Source organism: Falco cherrug, chromosome 3, assembly GCF_023634085.1.
Source record: "Falco cherrug isolate bFalChe1 chromosome 3, bFalChe1.pri, whole genome shotgun sequence".
NCBI lineage: Eukaryota > Metazoa > Chordata > Aves > Falconiformes > Falconidae > Falco > Falco cherrug.
The window spans coordinates 90,594,478-90,611,961 of NC_073699.1; the positions used below are offsets into that span (position 1 = coordinate 90,594,478).

General features: G+C 43.6%; 1 long non-coding RNA gene across 1 annotated transcript in view; it reads right to left on the bottom strand.

Annotated features, from left to right (window-relative positions):
• LOC114014697 (uncharacterized) overlaps positions 1–17,484 on the bottom strand; it is a 73,745-nt gene that overhangs the window by 22,814 nt on the left and 33,447 nt on the right. Inside the window, exon 3 of the long non-coding RNA XR_008731491.1 lies at positions 1,738–1,770. This is a non-coding gene — a long non-coding RNA (uncharacterized LOC114014697). The remainder of the gene's footprint in view (positions 1–1,737; positions 1,771–17,484) is intronic.

Below are 17,484 nucleotides of genomic sequence, written 5' to 3' on the forward strand. Positions count from 1 at the left end.
AATCTGTGCCTCCACAGGCATAATATGCCATAGCTTCTGTTTATCACCTGAACCTGCCTTACACCATTGCAGAAAAAGCACTGAAAATTATGGGATAATGACTCTTTTACTCATCCCATACCACTAACCCTCACATATCATATTGATTTTATAACACTAGACAAAGAACTGCAGCCACCATGATCAAGGAAGTGGTGTATGGGACACAAAACCGCTGTTGAGAGGCTGCTGAGAGTTTCCTCATCCCCCAATGCAACAGGAATCACAGAACATAGGACAGGAAGGAAGATAGAGAGGACATCTACTCCACCATTTCTTGTCTGAATTAACCATCAGGTTTATATATTTTAAGCAGATGCCTGTTTATTCTTGAAATCCCCAACAGTTATGGCTCTGTAATTTTTCTAGGCAATCTTCCACTGCATCAATACATTCAGTGCGAAAGCCTTCCCTGGGAAGTGTAAGGCAAGTATCCCTTGCTGCCATACAAGGCTACTGTCTGTAGAGCTATGGTTTGGTATTTTCAGACCATTACTGGTTCTTCCCTTAGTCACAACCTACAGTAACAAAAAGCCTTTGGGTAGTTCTTCATGTCCTGATACCACAATGGTTTACTTCTCCCATTGTAGGCAGAGGGGGAGGAAGGGGGGGAGAAATTCAGTCCAGCATCATATTGCCTTCAACCTGAAGGTAACTACAGCATTTACTGAGGGTTTTTCCGTGATAAGCTGCTCCAAGGTCTGGTTTTACTCCACAGAAGCCTCCAGCAGCGGCCTCTGCAAGACAGGCTATGCAGCAGCTGCGACCAGCTTCCTAGGTTATGATCTCCAGGTGGGGAAGAACCATCAGCACTTTTGTTAGGTGCTTGCACTCGCGCCACAGAGGAGCCTGCAGGGAGAGCAGGCTCTGAGCCACCTTCCTAAGCTGCGTGTCACTGTTAGGCTGCCTGATTATCCTCAGGTTTGCCTCAGCTTGTGAGCACAGTCAATAGCTGTGCAGGTTGATGCTGTGGCACTTACCAGCTGGTGTTTAGTAGGCACTTGGCAGCCTGGGTTGGTGTTTTTTTTTTTTCTGTTTTATGGAACAGGTGACAGTGTTTTTGCAGCCTGTGAAATCTCTGTGCAAACAACCAACACTTGCATCTATCACCCTCCCACAAACAAAACTGAAGAGTGCTCTGTTTTACTGATGAGATACAAAAAGATCCACTTGTGGATACATCAGGGCTCAGCAGGCATGGCCCAGAGTAGAACAGGGGAGAAGACTCTAAACCCAAAGGAAATGTGTGGTGCCACAGGCTGGCAGTGAAACAAACATGCTGATCACGCAGGTCCCCAGTCTCCTGCCCTGGGGCTCCTCAAGGTCAGGCCTGGCATCATGCATGAACGTTTGCAGCACTACATAAAACCTGCTAGTGGTTTACAGCCAGGGAGCTCAGCCTGCCGTGGTGGAGGGACTGGGCTTCGCCACACCAGCAGACAGCTCCAGGTGACAGCCCCAGTCCTGTGTGGGACCCACAGTCTACCCCCTGCCCTGGCGTAATGGCAGGAATGTCAAAGGGCCAGGACAAGATCCCATATGCCCCCCCCCCCCCCCATAACCAGTGTCCCCAGTCCCCCTGTGCACCAAGGCCAGTCTGAGTGCATAGAGCTTTTATCACTAGTCATTTCATTTTGTTCCTCTGATGACATTTTTTTCCACAGCTGCCAGTTCTCAGGAAAAAACAAAACAACTTACCATCCAGGAACAGTCCCCTGGTCTCAGCTGTGGCTGAAAATAAATGGTACAGAGGGAAAAATAACAGAGGGTGTAAGTCATTTTACTAATTCCAGACACTTAAAGATTGAGCATATGGCCTAAGCAACTCATCTAAGCTCTCTGTCTAACTAACAGAGCTAGACAAAGAGTGATCCATTCCACCTGTCCTGGCCATCTGTATGATGCTATGGCCCTCTGGAGGTGCTTCGCTCCCAGTTAACGGCCTGGCCTCTGGGGATTTATCCGTGCGGTTTGGAGTCTGACCCTGGGCATGACATTCTTAAGCCCTCTGCTCTACATTTGGTTTTATGAGTGACCACAGGCAAACGCTACAGTCTCTGACATTTTCCTTTTCACTTCCTACCACCCATCTCTTGTCTAGGTAGATTGCATGACCTGCCAGCTCTTATACTGCACTGGTCAGCACATCTAGGCTCTGAGTTGCAGCATTCTTTAAGCTGTCTGTCAAGCGTCCAGATCTCTTCAGAGCAAAATGCAGAACTCAAGAATGCATAAGAAGAGTTAACATAATTATTTCTGGCATAAAGTTTCCTGCAACACTGCATCTCATTTGCTGCTGCATTGCACATTTATCCAGCTTTATTAGGTCCCTCTTGATTTTGTCATTTCTCCTCCAGCTTTTATTGCTCTTAATCATTTTATGCCACCATCGTATTTGCTGCCTACAATCCCCTTTTAGATAGTTCATCAAGACCAATAGTGACACAGATCCTTGGGGGACCCAAAAGTTATATTTGGACACCTTGAAATATGATTTACTAGCCTGTGCCTGGGTTTTGCTTGGTGCAACTGTCATATAGCACAAACTAGAACCTGCTTCACTGCCTGCTGCCTGACCACAGCTCCCAGGAACCATCAAACTGGAGGGACAGGCGGGTCCCAGAGGTCTGCCCTACATATGCACCGCATCTTACCTGTCCCGGCCATGAACAAGAGAAATGAGGCACATAAAAGAGGCACAAATGGTGCCTGATAGACTTAAGAAAATTTCTGACCTGTATAAAATCACAGTTGAGGAGATTAATTTGCTTCTGCCTTTGTGCTGCCATGGTCTTATTACTAAGGTGCTGTCAGATGTGATCACTTTGGTTTATGCTAGCTTAACTACCAGTTAGACCAAACCCAGGAGAGGCTGCTGCTCCCCAGGAGAGATGATGGGTTCAATAACAAGAGAGGATGGCCTGTGAGGAAATCCATACTGTTGCAAGCTAAATATGTTGCTGCTCTCCCTCTTTCTGTCTGTCAGGATGTGAGGCAGCCCATTGCACCCTGCTCAAGAAATCAGCCTTAATGTATTCTCTTCACATGCAGCTGGCGTAAACAGGGAGTGGGTCTGTCTGAGACATCCTAATTTATGCCTGCTGAGATCTGTGGCACCCAGAAGAGGAGGAGCTGCCTTTCACTCAGTAGGGCCCTGTCTCTCTTAGGGCAATGCATATGCCACTAGAGTGCTCTGAGACAGACACAGCTACAGAACAGCTGTATCACCCAAGGGATTTGTTCTCATGCATAGAGGTCACTGATTTGCCTCTCTTTTGGACTGTAATGTAGTAATAATCTGTATCAGTGCATCCTCTCTAAGCAGGCAGAGGAAAATAGGCAGCGAACCTGGCATGGAGTCAGAGCTATGATCCAAGGAAAGCAATAGGGGCTGAGGAGTATCACTGCCAAACCAAGGTTTAGGGAGAGATCTTCAGTTTTGCTTTCCTATATCAACCTTCTAAAGATCCTGCCCCCCACTGACATGCAAGATATTTTACTATTGGCCTTAGAGGTGGTAAATCAGGCCACCTGCATCACTGGCTTTGAGCAGAAGCAGCAGTGCAATGCTGCATTTCCCAAGAGACATTAGGGTAATATGGTGGAAGAGATGGAAGAGAGTCACTTTACAATTACTTTTAAAAACCATGTGACTTTTTTAAGAGCTGATATAGAAGACAGTACACTGTCTGAATACCATTTTCAGACCTCATTTGTAATTAAGCTTACCATTAAGGAATGGTCCTCTTGGGTGATATGAATTTTCAAACTAGCATCTTATTATAGGCCAGTCCCACATTGACTGATTCTGTAATTTTTTTCTCAAAGGTGCATGAGCTGTAATATTTAATACTAGAGGCAGAAGTGCTTGCCATGCCATATAACACCAAAAAAAAAAAAAAAAAAAGGACAGCATCTGTCATAATGTGGGGTTAGATTTTGTTCCTGGTTTGTGGGAAGGGTGAATATTCCCAGACTCATCATAAGACTTGGGAAGTTGAAACCCTATTTATAGGCTTATTATTTCTGGGCAGTCAACCTGCCAAGAAAATCTGGGTAAGACGACAGAGTACAATGTGATCCTACTCAGCACCAGAGTACCACAATGGGTACCAAATAGGAGATTTTGCCTTTTCCACCGTGTCTAGAAAAAGAAAAATCTGGAAAATGTCATTTGGATTCTGTTTGGAGAGTGCAGAGAACCTGGAGCAGTGGGGAGTGCTCTGTTCCTCCCAGCACAGCTGAACGTTCTTGGGCTCCCTGACACCAGTCCTTCAGCACACCCCTCCCATGGGGGAAGGACAAAGGAAGGGAAAGAGAGATCCTTTTGAAACCAGTACTGAAGATAACCCATGACCAAGGGAACCTGTCCTCCCTCTTGCTCTCACTCTTCTTGCTTCCACTCTTAAAGGTACAGGAGAACCTCTCTGCACCTCTTATTCCCCTTTACAATGGGAAGAGAGTTCAGTGCCATGATCATTGCAGAGCATCAGAGCGACTGCTCATCCCCAGTGGGTCTCTGAGTGCCCCAAATTGCCTTAACCTGGTCATCATTCAAATCAGTTACGAGGGAGTAATTAGGAAACACAAGAATCTCCTTTTCCCTTCAGGTGTAGGGGTATTTGCCCCTGGATAGCCTGGGATGTAGTTCAGAAGAGGAGAATTTTTACAGCTTCATACCTTCATGTTGCCTTCCTGAGGCATAACACGTATCCTTGCAAACTTAGAGAAGTGTTCCCAAGCTCAGAGGAGAAAAGCTGCTCTTCTCCTAAGCAGTAGTGCTATCACAGGGTGGGTTGTTTAGGCTTATTTGTTTTTCTTTTTACATGGATGCTTCCTGGAGCATTCAAGGAGAGACAACCTGTCCGGAAAGGACATATCTTTTTGAAAGACCTCAACCAAATATTCTGTAAGATCACAGGTATCATGGATGGAAAAGGTAGAAAACAGTGTCTTTTTAATGGTAAGAGAAACTTACCATTAAAACACACTCCCCAGCCTGCATATGACATCTTTCAACCTTGGAGCATCTCTCTGATTTAGAAAACTGTTTACTTTCAGCTTGGAGCCACATTTTCAACAAGAAAATTAAATATTTGATGTACATACTTCCAACAGCCTCTATCTTCCACCTACTGACCATGGTCTTACTTTTACGATGTCCACTACAAGTAAGGAAAAACATGCATGTTCTGCCTATAGACTCTGTGCTCTTGTCCTGAGATGATTGCAAAGTGTCTTGCAAGCCTCAGTTAAGTAAGGCAGTCCTATCTGATATGGAATAGTCATGGGGTTTTTTACAGACAAATAAAAGCAAGCACAGTTTAAAAAATTTACAAACATTTCAGAGAAAATTAATGTAGAAATGGTAACCTGTCCCAACAGTCTGTTGATCGAAGCAGATTTCCTCTTATGACTTCATAACTTATGCCTATGGCATAGGGGGCAGGTGGGCAGTAGAACTTTGAGCTATAGATCAGGTGCAAAGTTATTTTTTACTGATAATATAAACATGTCTATGGGTTAAAAGAGAAATATAGTCCCAGAACAGAAAATTATCTCTGCTACTAATCCAAGAAAACTTCATTTCATGATTCCTGCTTATTTGAAACTCTCAATTACCATTCAGCCAGCTGTCCAACCACTAAAGAAATGAAAAGTCCATGTTGCATTTACCACTCAAAACAGATGAGTAGGATAAAAACGTATGAAAGCACTTATTAAATCTTATCATCCAGAGTTTACCGTAAAGTTTTTTCCTGAATTGTTAGTGAACAACCACAACAGAAATTATGTGTAATTTGTAGAAATTAGAGATGATGTTAGCTTTTTAGAAACATTACTTGCAGTGAGAACTCTGACCATTTTATAAGATACTGACAACACAAGCAACACCAAAGCACTACAAGACTTGCAGTCTGGTTTTGACTCTGATGTTGATGCTATATGTATGATGAATTTTCACAGTCTTTCTGTGCAGTGGCTTTCCACCTAGCATACCACAGGGATAACAATCTTTGCTACTCACTCTAAAGTAGCATAACGATGTGAAGAGTTTTAGTATTTATTTAAGCAGACTGCTAGAGCATTTTAGGGCCCCAGGCACATGCTAGATAGGATATAGAGCTGCACATTTCTTCTAAAAAATCACATATCCTTCTAGCTCTGGGAGAAGAAGAAAAGAAGGGTGACTCAGAAGTAGCAGATGTTGGTAAGATCTCTTAACGCACTACTGGAAGGCACTCAGAGACTGTAGTGATGCAGGTTCCTTAAAGCCTATCTAGAATAGACTTGAGCAAAATGCTGTAGCAAGCCAGATTCTAATCTATTCCCCTTTTCTCACATTATCAGCTGCAGTCACAATATTTTCCTTCTTTGTCAGACCTCCTTTCCAAAACCATCAAAGCACACGGTAAATATGAATTACCGAAGCAGCACAGCATCCCTGGTGTGTATGGTGATTATTATTGGTAGCCCCTAGAGAGTAGGATATGCTAATACTATTGCTAAAGACAATCAGCAGAGTGTCCTGGTGCAGCCCAGCAGGATTTGAGACCAATAATACAGCAGATCACATTTTCCCAGGAAAAATGTAGAACAGATCTAAAAATTAAACGTCTAAGCTTTTTCTACAGAGGCAGAGGAGGATTCCCCAGCAAGAAACCTATATTACCATAGACACCCTTCTAAGGAGTAGAGTTGGCCACTAGAGGAATGTTTCTCTCTACCCAGGCCATCAGCTGCTGGCCACACAGGTGCTCACATGGGCCAGAGGTGCCCAGGGGACCCCTGAGGGCATCCTGACTTCTGACTGCACATCTCTGGCAGGGATGAAGAGAGGTTTCACTGAGACATTACTGCAAGAGACTCTAGTGAAAAGTAAAATCTCAGAGGAACCGAAATTGCCAGGTTGGGTCCCCATAGTGCAGCACATGCTGCTTCACAAGGGTACACAGCCCAGAAAGGACATGAGACCTGCCACTGCCAGTGGATATACCTGCTGTCAGCAACAGTTACCACCACTCTGCTGCTCAAACTGATATGTGGCAAAAAAAAAAAAAAAACGTTGGCCAGTCTCTCTTTTAAATAAAAGATGTTTGTATGGAAGACAAGATGGAAGAACACTGGTCTTGTACACAGGTGTGGCAAAGAGTTTTTTCAGACCCATAGCAAGTCATTTATTCTATTAGTATCTCTGATATCCCTGTCCACAAAACAGAGGTAATGGTCTCCTCCACCTTAGCTACTCTGCCTGTAACATCTGCAGAACATCTCTCACCTTGTGTGTGGATAATGGCTACTGCAATGTATCAGAATTATAACAAGGAAAATTACGCTATTTAGCTACCTTTGCTGTAGCATCCTCCCTGCCAGCCTCTGCCTGCAACTCATTGCCCTGTCTCTGCAAGTAAATACTGTGGTAGTGTTTAAAAGCAAAACACAGCTGTAGTGAAATATCCGGTCAGCTTGCAGCCATTAAACAAACAGAATGCCAGCTCTTTCCTTTTGTTTAAAATATCATTACTGGGAACAAGTCATCTCTCTCACTGCCTTTGTGCTTCGGTGCACACGTTAGGCTTTTAAACCTGACCTAGTTTTGGCTGGAAAGTTTCACAGAGAAAGGCTATGGACAGCTTCACCACACACATTATTTTTCCTGCTAATCAATATGTTATAAAAGCTGGAGTGTCTCTTTTTGCTGGAAATGAGGCGAGGGATCAGGAGCTGCAGTATGGTTGGGCTCTAACACAACTTCTTGCAAGCCAACTGCACCGTTGCACGTGTCGGCCTCCAGCCTCTTCTCATTCCTTTTGACTTTCCTGATGCTCCACGTAGCTAATGAAATCCACTCTGACCCTACAATGGCTCCAACAGACACCACTCTGAAAACAGCAAAAGCTTTGCTTTCCTTGCAACAAGCAACCAGGGCTGACACACTGCAGCAGTGTTTCTGGTGACATTTTTAAGGTGTTTAGATGAGCTGACTTTGTAACTGAAGTCTTGTGGCTGGAAGCTACTGCCTTCAGGGCTCATTTGTTTGTTTTAACTGTGCTCAGGATTTCCCACAGTGCTGAGCTGCTTCCAGCATGACTGAGAAAGGGGTCATGTTGCACAGAGCATGGGCAAGACAGAGTTCACAGTGAATAATAACCACTGTGACTTCACGATAGCCCTGGCAAAGGGTAATTAAATCCCGAGGCTTGTGCTGGGAGCAGTGGGCTCCATCTAGAAACACTAACATTAGAGGGGGTCAAAATCCATCTGATTGTGAACCAAAAACCCATAGAGGTTGCACGTAACCCAGACCGTCATGAGGTGCAGCCAGCCTCCCCCTGTTGCTCCGTGCAGGCCCATGGGTGGGTCAGCCAAGTATGAGGCTGCACCGCTGAACGTGCGGGTGGGCTCGTGTTAAGGGGCAGTGCACCTCACACGAAAAGGGAGGGTGTAGTGTCTCAGGGCTGGGGGTGTGCTGATCCAAGCCCAGCAGGAAGCAGGAGGGAAGCTGCTGCGTGCTCCTGAGATCTGGGGCACACTGGACAGAAAGCACTATTTAAAAGGGCTGGGAATCAGAGGAGAGAAGCTGGAGTTATTCAGCTGTGCGGATGTTCAGTTTATCCCTGCAAAGAGCACATTCAGAACATGAGGACAGGACAACAATAATAAGAAAGCATTGATCCTACTTCACATCCTTTTAGCTGAAGAGGAAAAGGGACAGACAGTGAAGTAAGGACCATGTTAGAAATGCCTGAACAAAGATCTGAGGATGAACAGAAAGCAACGGCTGCAGCAACTCCTTCATGTTGGAATTTCTGATGCGGATGAGGAGGTTACAGAGTCATGCAAAGCCATGGGCCGAGAGAAAAAAGGCCCCCTTTTCTTATACCCGTGCTTGCTAATTTGAACATTTCCAGCCCTTCTCTGCTAAGTGTTCAATAAGGCAGCTAAAAGTTGCACAACAACAACAACAACAACAAAAAAATCATTGTTTTACATTTTTAGTGTCATTAATAGCAAGTATCTAGCTGAAGGGTAAATCGTACTGGAATTAGGAGACATGGAGGCCAGTTAATGTTGCTGTAGCCCTGTGCTTACTTTTGCAGGGGTGAACAGTTATATTAGTTACAAGCATTCATGAAAAGAAAAATCAGCTATCCCCAAATTATTAAACATTCTTTGCTTAATTTTAATATGTTTTTCTTTTAAGAAAAAAAAATTGCATTTTGTTTTCAACAGTTTGCCACTAACACTGGCGACTTTGAGGCTAATACCGCAAAACCTTGCCTCTCTAAATAATTGAAAAGCTGAGCTACATTTTTAGGGGGCTGGTTTTTTTAATGAAAACACACAAATTGCTTGAATTTTGTGAAGAAATCCCCAAAGACAGCAACACTGACCAGGATTCCTGGAGTCAGGTTTTTATTATAAAAGAAGGGATTGATTTTCTTAGTATCTCATACGTAAAGTAAATCCCTTGACAGGAGGGAAAGGCACATGGAAACAGAAATAAGACAGGCGGACAGGCCCATCACCCACTTTGTGGTGCTGATCCATCCTGAGAGGCAATGGGTTTCAGGGGCACAGTGCCAGGAAGCCCAGGCTGAGTCAGCATCACGTCCAGACGGCTGCATGACATCACACCCCACTGCACTAACAGGACACAGAAAGAAATAAAGCATTGTTTGTTGGACCAGTGTTCTGACATCCAGCCTTCATGACAACATGTCCTGAGGTGTAATGTCGTATATGCCATAATGAGACACATTTCATCTGGGACTTCTAATTGTTCTGCAAGTGAGTGAAGTCTCCAGGACATAGGACAGACCTATGTGAATAACCTCCTGAAAGATGCATCAAACAGGAGGCACTCCAGCAGCTATAAACATCTTCGTCACACAGCACTGAGACTTGCATGGAATTACATAGGGTCTATAACTTCATTGCCTGGCACCAGCTCCTTATTGGCAACCTACATCTGTGCTAGAGTGGCACAGAGGTATTTATGGGATGCAGTCCATGCTAATATTACCTACAGTGTCCTTGCTTTCCTGCCTGTGTCTGAAGTCTGCAAAGCCTTTCTGCAAAATGTATTAACATCCTCCCCACCTTAGTATGGTATAGCTTATTTCTTTGCTTGTTTCATTTCATGAACTTACAGGCTGCCTTTAAAAAGCAGCCAACAAATGCTCAAGCAATAGAAGAGAGAAAAGAAAAAAAGAAAAAAAAAAAAAAAGAAAAGAAAAAGAAAACCTGAGGGAGGAAACAGATTTCAATTTCCAGTTTCCAAGAGGCTAATATAAAAAGTAAAGGAGTGGGAGGGAAGCATTTGAAAATGTCATTTTTTTTAAATGCCCTGGCAGTCTCTTCCCAGCAGCAACAGTGGGACTGGATGATACATTTGTAGGTGAATTGGTGGGGAAAAAAAAGAAAAACAAAAGTCCTAGGTGACTAGTTTCCCCAGCACTCCAACTGCAGAACCCTCTGCAGCCCTGGCTTCAGTGGAGCAGCAACAGTGCGCTTGCTTCCTGAGGGTCCTGCCAAGACATCTCATGGAGTCACCTGCAGTGTTCAGCAGGTGACATCTTCTGTTAGAGGTGAGAAGTACCAGTGCATGAATACTCAATTGTGCCAGAAACTGAGGCCACAAAAATTGCCAGAATTACACTGCCAACCCAGCCACACAGCTTCCAAGTCAGGCAAAAGGGTCTGCAAGTCCTCCACAGGGTCCCTCCAAAACCAGGGAAATGATGGGATGGCCCTTGCCCTTTTAGACAGAGAGAGCTTTACTGGGAAAAAGAGGGTTTGGGAACATGTTTCACTCCCAGGTTTCCACAGTCCCTGGAACCATTCTTCAGTGCCGCAAATAGGCATAAGTGAGCACAACCCCAGAAATGCCTGCAGGTACCACCAGGTTAAAGGAGGCTACCCACAACTTGATCAAACCAAAATGACATTGGCCAAGAGCTTACGTTATTCTTAGGAAGCCACTGAGAACCCCACCAGCTTCCACTGAAAGGACCACCTGGCATTTGGCACACACACTTTGGTTCTCACCATGGTCTAGTGGCCCCAAACACAGTACTTCCCAGACTGAGCAAATGGCCGTGCTCCAGTCAGCTCCGATAGCTATACAGGGGTTTGCAACAGACCTTGTAGAGCATCTTTAAAGGCAGTGTGATAATTTGCACAAAGACAAGGACCAAAACTTGGAAAGGAAAATAAGCAGCCACTATGAAACACGTGGGATCCTTTCTATTCAGTTGTCCAGTATGGTAGACATGCAGTCCGGGTTTTGGCTGGGATGGAGTTAATTTTCTTCATAGTAGCTGGTATGATGTTATGGTTTAGATTTAGTGTGAGAATAATATTGATAACACAGTGATGTTTTAGTTGTTGCTAAGTAGAGTTTATACTGAGTCAAGGACTTTCAGTTCTTCAGGCCCTGCCAGTAAGAAAGCTGTAGAGGCACAAGAAGTTGGAAGAGGACACAGCCAGGACAGCTGACCCAAATTGCCCAAAGGGATATCCCATACCATAGGACATCACGCATCACGCTGTCATGGTTTAACCCCAGCCAGCAACTAAGCTCCATACAGCTCACTCCCCCTCCCAGTGGGACGGGAGGGAATCAAGAAGAGTAAAAGTGAGAAAATACATGAGTTGAGATAAAGACAATTTAATAGATAAAGCTAAGGCCACATGCACAAGCAAAGCAAAACAAGGAATTCATTCACCACTTCCCATCGGCAGGCAGGTGCTCAGCCATCCACAGGACGGCAGGGCTCCATCACGTGTAATGGGTACTTGGGAAGACAAACACCATCACTCCAAACACCCCCCCCCCCCCTTCCTTCTTCTTCCGCCAGCTTTATATGCTGAGCATGACATCATATGGTATGGAATATCCGTTTGGTTGGTTGGGGACAGCTGTCTTGGCTGTGTCCCATGCCCACTCCTTGTGCACCCCCAGCCTCCTCGCTGGTTGGGTGGTGTGAGGAGCAGAAAAGGCCTTGGCTCTGTGTAAGCCCTGCTCAGCAATAGCTAAAACACCCCTGTGTTACCAACACTGTTTCCAGGACAAATCCAGAACATAGTCCCATACTAGACACTATGAAGAAAATTAACTTTATCCCAGCCAAAACCAGCACACATGCTCAGTGTATGAACTGGGGGGAAAGCTGCTCGGGAGCTGGCTGGGCGTTGGTCAGTGAGTGGTGAGAAACTGCATTGTGCATCACTTTTTCTGTATATTCTAACTCAATAATAATAATAATAAAAATAATAACTGTATGTATTTGTATAAATATATTTATATTTTATTTAATAATAATCATCATCATCTTCCTCTTCTGTCCCATTAAACTGTGTTTATCATAACGCATGAGTTTTCTCACTTTTCCTGTTCTCTCCCCCATCCTGCTGTAGGGAGAGTGAGAGAGCGGCTGTGTGGTGCTTAGTTGCTGGTTGGGGTTAAACCACTACATGTGCTGACATAAGATGCTGCCATCATACGTGTAACTTAAAAATACAGGACATGAATATCAATCCTGCTTTACTCTAAAGAATAGGTTCATAGAGGAATTATAAGGTTTCTTAAATTATTTATAGCTGTTATAACATTTTACAGATTTCAAAAGTCCATCAACAGAAGATTTAATAGATAGGAAATCAATTAGCCTGCATGATAACTAATTAACAATATATTAAAACATCTCACAGTGCCCTATTAATGCTCTGGTCATGAGCACACCCTTAGCACAAGCCCAAGTACAAGTAACAAAAGCCATCTGACCTCCTCAGTCCCTCGGAGCTCTTAATCTCTGGCTCTTAACCTGCAGCTCAAGGGCGCAGGAGCGTGAAGAACCTGGCAGTCTGTACTTGAAGGTCAAGATGCTCCTGCTCTTCTGGAGCAGCAGGAGAACACAGCAGCTCCTACCTCATTACCTGGATTTCTGCTAGCAAACTTTCCAACAGGGCTCTCTATCATGCACACCATGACTCTGGGACACTAATATTCCCTCTTTGCTCTTTCATATTAATACTTTACCTCTACCAAAGGCCAGCTAAGAAGCAAAATAGCATCCTGCTGTGCATTTAAAGACACAGACAATGAGGAAATGCACTTTTCAGCACTCCTGCTAGCTAACTCTCTGCTCCATTTCCCACACACAGTAAGCAAAACTCTTTATCCTCATCACGAAAAAACGGATCAAAGGAAAGAATGCACTCAGCACCCACTGACAGGGCTCTGTCCTTTTAGAAAATAATTTGTCTTCGACTCTAAGTCCTACATTGAGCAATGGCTATTTCTGTGTATGGTTAGTCCACTTTATCCATCAAGGGAAGAGACTGGTGCCAATGTTTCTATAAGAAAAGCAAATATAATCAATCAAACCCTCAGGCCTGTTTAGATCCACATGAAATGTCTGCACTAAGTGCAACCACTGCAGCCCCCAGCTGGTTAAGGTTGTGCTGAATCCACCTGCTGAAGGGTTGCAGGCTCTGTGAAGGAATGTGCTTCCTAATCAGTTCTCCAGATCCAGAAAATTTTAAATGCACTTTTAAACACATACACACACTCAAAACAAACAAACAAAAAAATTGATAAGCATTCCATTGCATGGCTTTCAGAAGCCCAGTGGGTTACTGGATAGTCCTGACCCATACAAAAAGTTCACGTTAATTACCTGCAATCTGACTGCACAAAATTTTCATTTTTCTCAAAGAAGTAACCCCTGCTTCGCTACAGCAAAACACCACAACACCAAACTGTACTTCTCCCAGTAGGAGGAGCATATTCCCTACGTATACTACATGGCATTGTTGGGTATAAACATCTTGGCATTTGTATTTTCAAATGGCAACAGCAGAATGTCCATTCTCCGCTGCAGAGTCAACTTCCTCTAGGGTCTCATCCTTGGATGGATCTGTCACTCAGCAAAAAATTCACATTCACCATTATCTACCCTCTGTGATGATCTGGACACACACATACACATGGGGGTGGGGGGGCAGGGAACCAACCACCTCAGTCACTGTAATGTATCCACGCTTAAAAGAAACCATCTAGTCATTGCCACAGACTGGGGTGCTGTCAGTGTTATTTTTTACTGCACTAGATGTGCAGCTCAGCTTCCCTAGCCAACCATGTATTGCTGCCAGTATGATTACTCACACTCACATCACAGGGGCTTTACAGAAGTTTTTGAAAAACTGAGAAGGAAGGGTAAAACAGTGCCACAAAGAAGTGAGCACCCAGGTTCAAGAGTGACTGGATTCTCTTCATGCAGAACATCTTACCTTCCCAGCCAGCAGCCTGTAGGAAAGGCAAGTGGTTGTATATTGTGCAGAGAGACAGGCTACCCCAGTGAGTGAGCAAGCTGACAAACGTGGAAGACAAATATGTAGTGTGAGAAGGAGCAGGCCACAGCTGTTTCCTCTCAGTCTGGAGATGGATGACAAGCCAGAGCAGCACCTTTAGTGGAAAAGGAGGTTAACACCTTTTTGGGTTATATCTTTGTTGCTGTTTACACTGTGGTCCTACGTATTTAGTGCTTTTGGGTGATCCTTGGGGAATCTGTGGCTCCTTCTCTGCAGCTCCAGGCACTGGTTGAATCCGGTGACATGGTGATAGCCCCTGCTCTCACTGAAATCAGCACACTCATTTTAAGGGCACACATTTGGACCTTATATTTTAAAATCTACAGAACCTTTTACGGCATATCCCTGATACCGTGTACAACAATTTCTTCTCCAGAATTCCTTTAAAAATCCTTTAACTGGCATTTCAGAAAGATTTCACCCAGCTAACAAATAGCACACATGTGATGTCCCTCAAGTTAGTTAGTTTTTAGTGAAGGACATAAAACCCAAAAAGCTAGCTCTTCAACTGGTTACAACTGCTGTAGCTGTTTTACTTCAAGGGGACCTGCACCTCTTTGCCCATAGTTAGTTTTACATCTGAGTCCGGACTATCAGCACCACCAAGTTGTAAGCAGAACAAAATTACAGGCAGCCCTTCCAATCCTGTACAGTGAGCCATTCAGTTATTGGGTTTGCACTTCAGCACTTTCCGAGTCAAGCAGTTAAAAATAATGGGAATTAGCATAACTATAAATTGCTGGGGGAAGAAGCATAGCTGAACCTAAAAGGGAAAACAGTTTTCCTAGTAAGACACAGCAAAGCTTACAAGCAAAGCTTTAACACTTTTGGGCTTTTGCAATTGTAGCGGACAGGGATGATCTGGAATGCCTGGTGCTTTTTATTTTTGCTTTCACAACCAAAATGAAACTAGCCACTCAGCAAACCCTCCAAAACCAAGCCACTGTTTTTGCAAAACCAGAGCCAAGGTTTTGTGCCCTGCTCTAACAAGCTCCTCGAAATCCTCTCTGAGAAGAGTGTCACACACAAATTCCCTGTTGCATTCAGGCTTTATACACATCCTTTCTAATCCTTTGGGTTTTTATTTGTCTTCTATTTTGAGCAGGTTCCTTAGCACTAAGGCACACATATAATGCTGTTATTGCCATACCTTTAATTATTCTTTTTTTTTTCTTTTTTACTCATAAGCACTAATTGAGTCATGATCTCTTTGCAAATGTGACTTAACCTGTTGTTCTCCTGCTTGCTCAGGCACTGCAAATAAAAAAATAATGGCACTGGTAATTAACTGAGACCTGGCAATATAACTTGCCTCTCAGTCCGTGACGGGTAAAAGTTCAATTGAAAAGTAAGGTGTATAAATGCATATTAAGTGAACCAGAACTAAGTATTAACCAGACATACAAGAAATGCATGAGCAGAAAAGAACCGAACCTTAGATATCAAGTTGAAGAAACTGGACAAACGTAGATGAGCTCTAATTTTCCAAAGACCAAGCAAATTACTAGTAGCTAGATGCGCAGACAGATAACACATGCACATACATTTCAGTTGCATGTGTCAGATAGCATCAGTCTACAGAGGAATGCTTTCTACCTAGGAGAATATTTTTCAAAACTTGCAATCAGGTGTTCATAGGACACTTTAGCATTGCCTGGGAGGAAAAAGACCAAGAGAAATCAAGAGGTACAAAGTTCAGAGCTGTGGTTCAGCCTGAAGCAAGTCAAACAGAAAAAGGTGCTGCTCTCTGTCTGCTCTCAGCGGTGAGAAGCCTTTGTAGTCAGAGGGGAGCCCCAACTGCGCGGAGGCTGCTCCTCATGAGAGAGAAAAAGCATGCTCAGAGCAGAATAATACTTCTAACTGAGGAACACACGCTAGCAAGGATGCAAGAGGCAAGGAAAATTCTTCCAGCTTTCTCACTTGGAGGAAACAAATCCCCAGGTAATGCAGATGGTGAACATTGTAACTTACCATGAACTAGAGAACAGTCACCGTATAAGCTCAATATTTTTTGCCCTCACTCTTGATTTTCTTTGTTATTCTCCTGCAACTGTCTCCTTCCTTTCCCCTTACACTTAGACTATTCATGGGCCAGGCAGAAAGCCTTCATGCAACCATTTTAATATCCCTGAATCTCCACCAGTTATAATCACAGCTGTGGAGTCTAGTGGATGGAGAGGCTGCCTCATATTTCAAAATCTAATGAGTTCCATTCCTGTTAATATTATACTTCTATTAAAATTCGTGGTAATTTTTTCCATTAGTTTAATTTATAAATCAATTCCTTCTAATTTTCTAAAGCATTACATGACCAGTGACTGATGTAGGTCATCCCAAAAGGGTGTCAGAAAAACCTTTATAACACAACATCTTGTATTCTGTACTTTTTGATCGTGACCCTCCCACAATTTATAATTGAGATTCACAGGGTAGGAAGGAATAAAAGGGACAATTTTCATAGTTTATATTCAGAGAATGGTGAAAAATGAAGGTGATCCATATGACAAAAGGACCTGTTGTAAAGAGGGAATGCCATGCCTACGAACTAAGAGCTCTGCTTCGCCTATTAACAGAGAATAATATATGGGCAGAAAGAGTAGAAAGCCTGGATGTTACACTGCGTTCTCTTTTCTTCTGTTTCTGCTCAAAGACTGATCAGGATGCCAGAAGGCAATCATGTCCTGCAGGTGAGTGGAATAAGAAACTAAGAATATTGAAAAGCATCTAAGGCTGCTCACAGTGCAAGAACACCTGAAGCAAAACTGCTGAAAGTTTACCAGGATGTTTTTCAAGAACTAGGATATCATAGAAGACACATCACGTACATAAAAATGATTCAGCCAGTATAGCACATGCCTACCAAAATCTGTGAGAAAACAGAAAAGCAATAAACAAAACAAAGAAAGTGCAGAGTCCATAAGTGCCAGGAGATAACATGGCAGTTATTGAAAGGCTAGGCTTTTGTACAACCTCAGCAACTAAAAGCTTTGAAGAGTCATCATTGCCCAAAGCTTAACTGGAAAAGAAAGATTACAAATGAACCTCGATGTTTGATACCAAATTTAA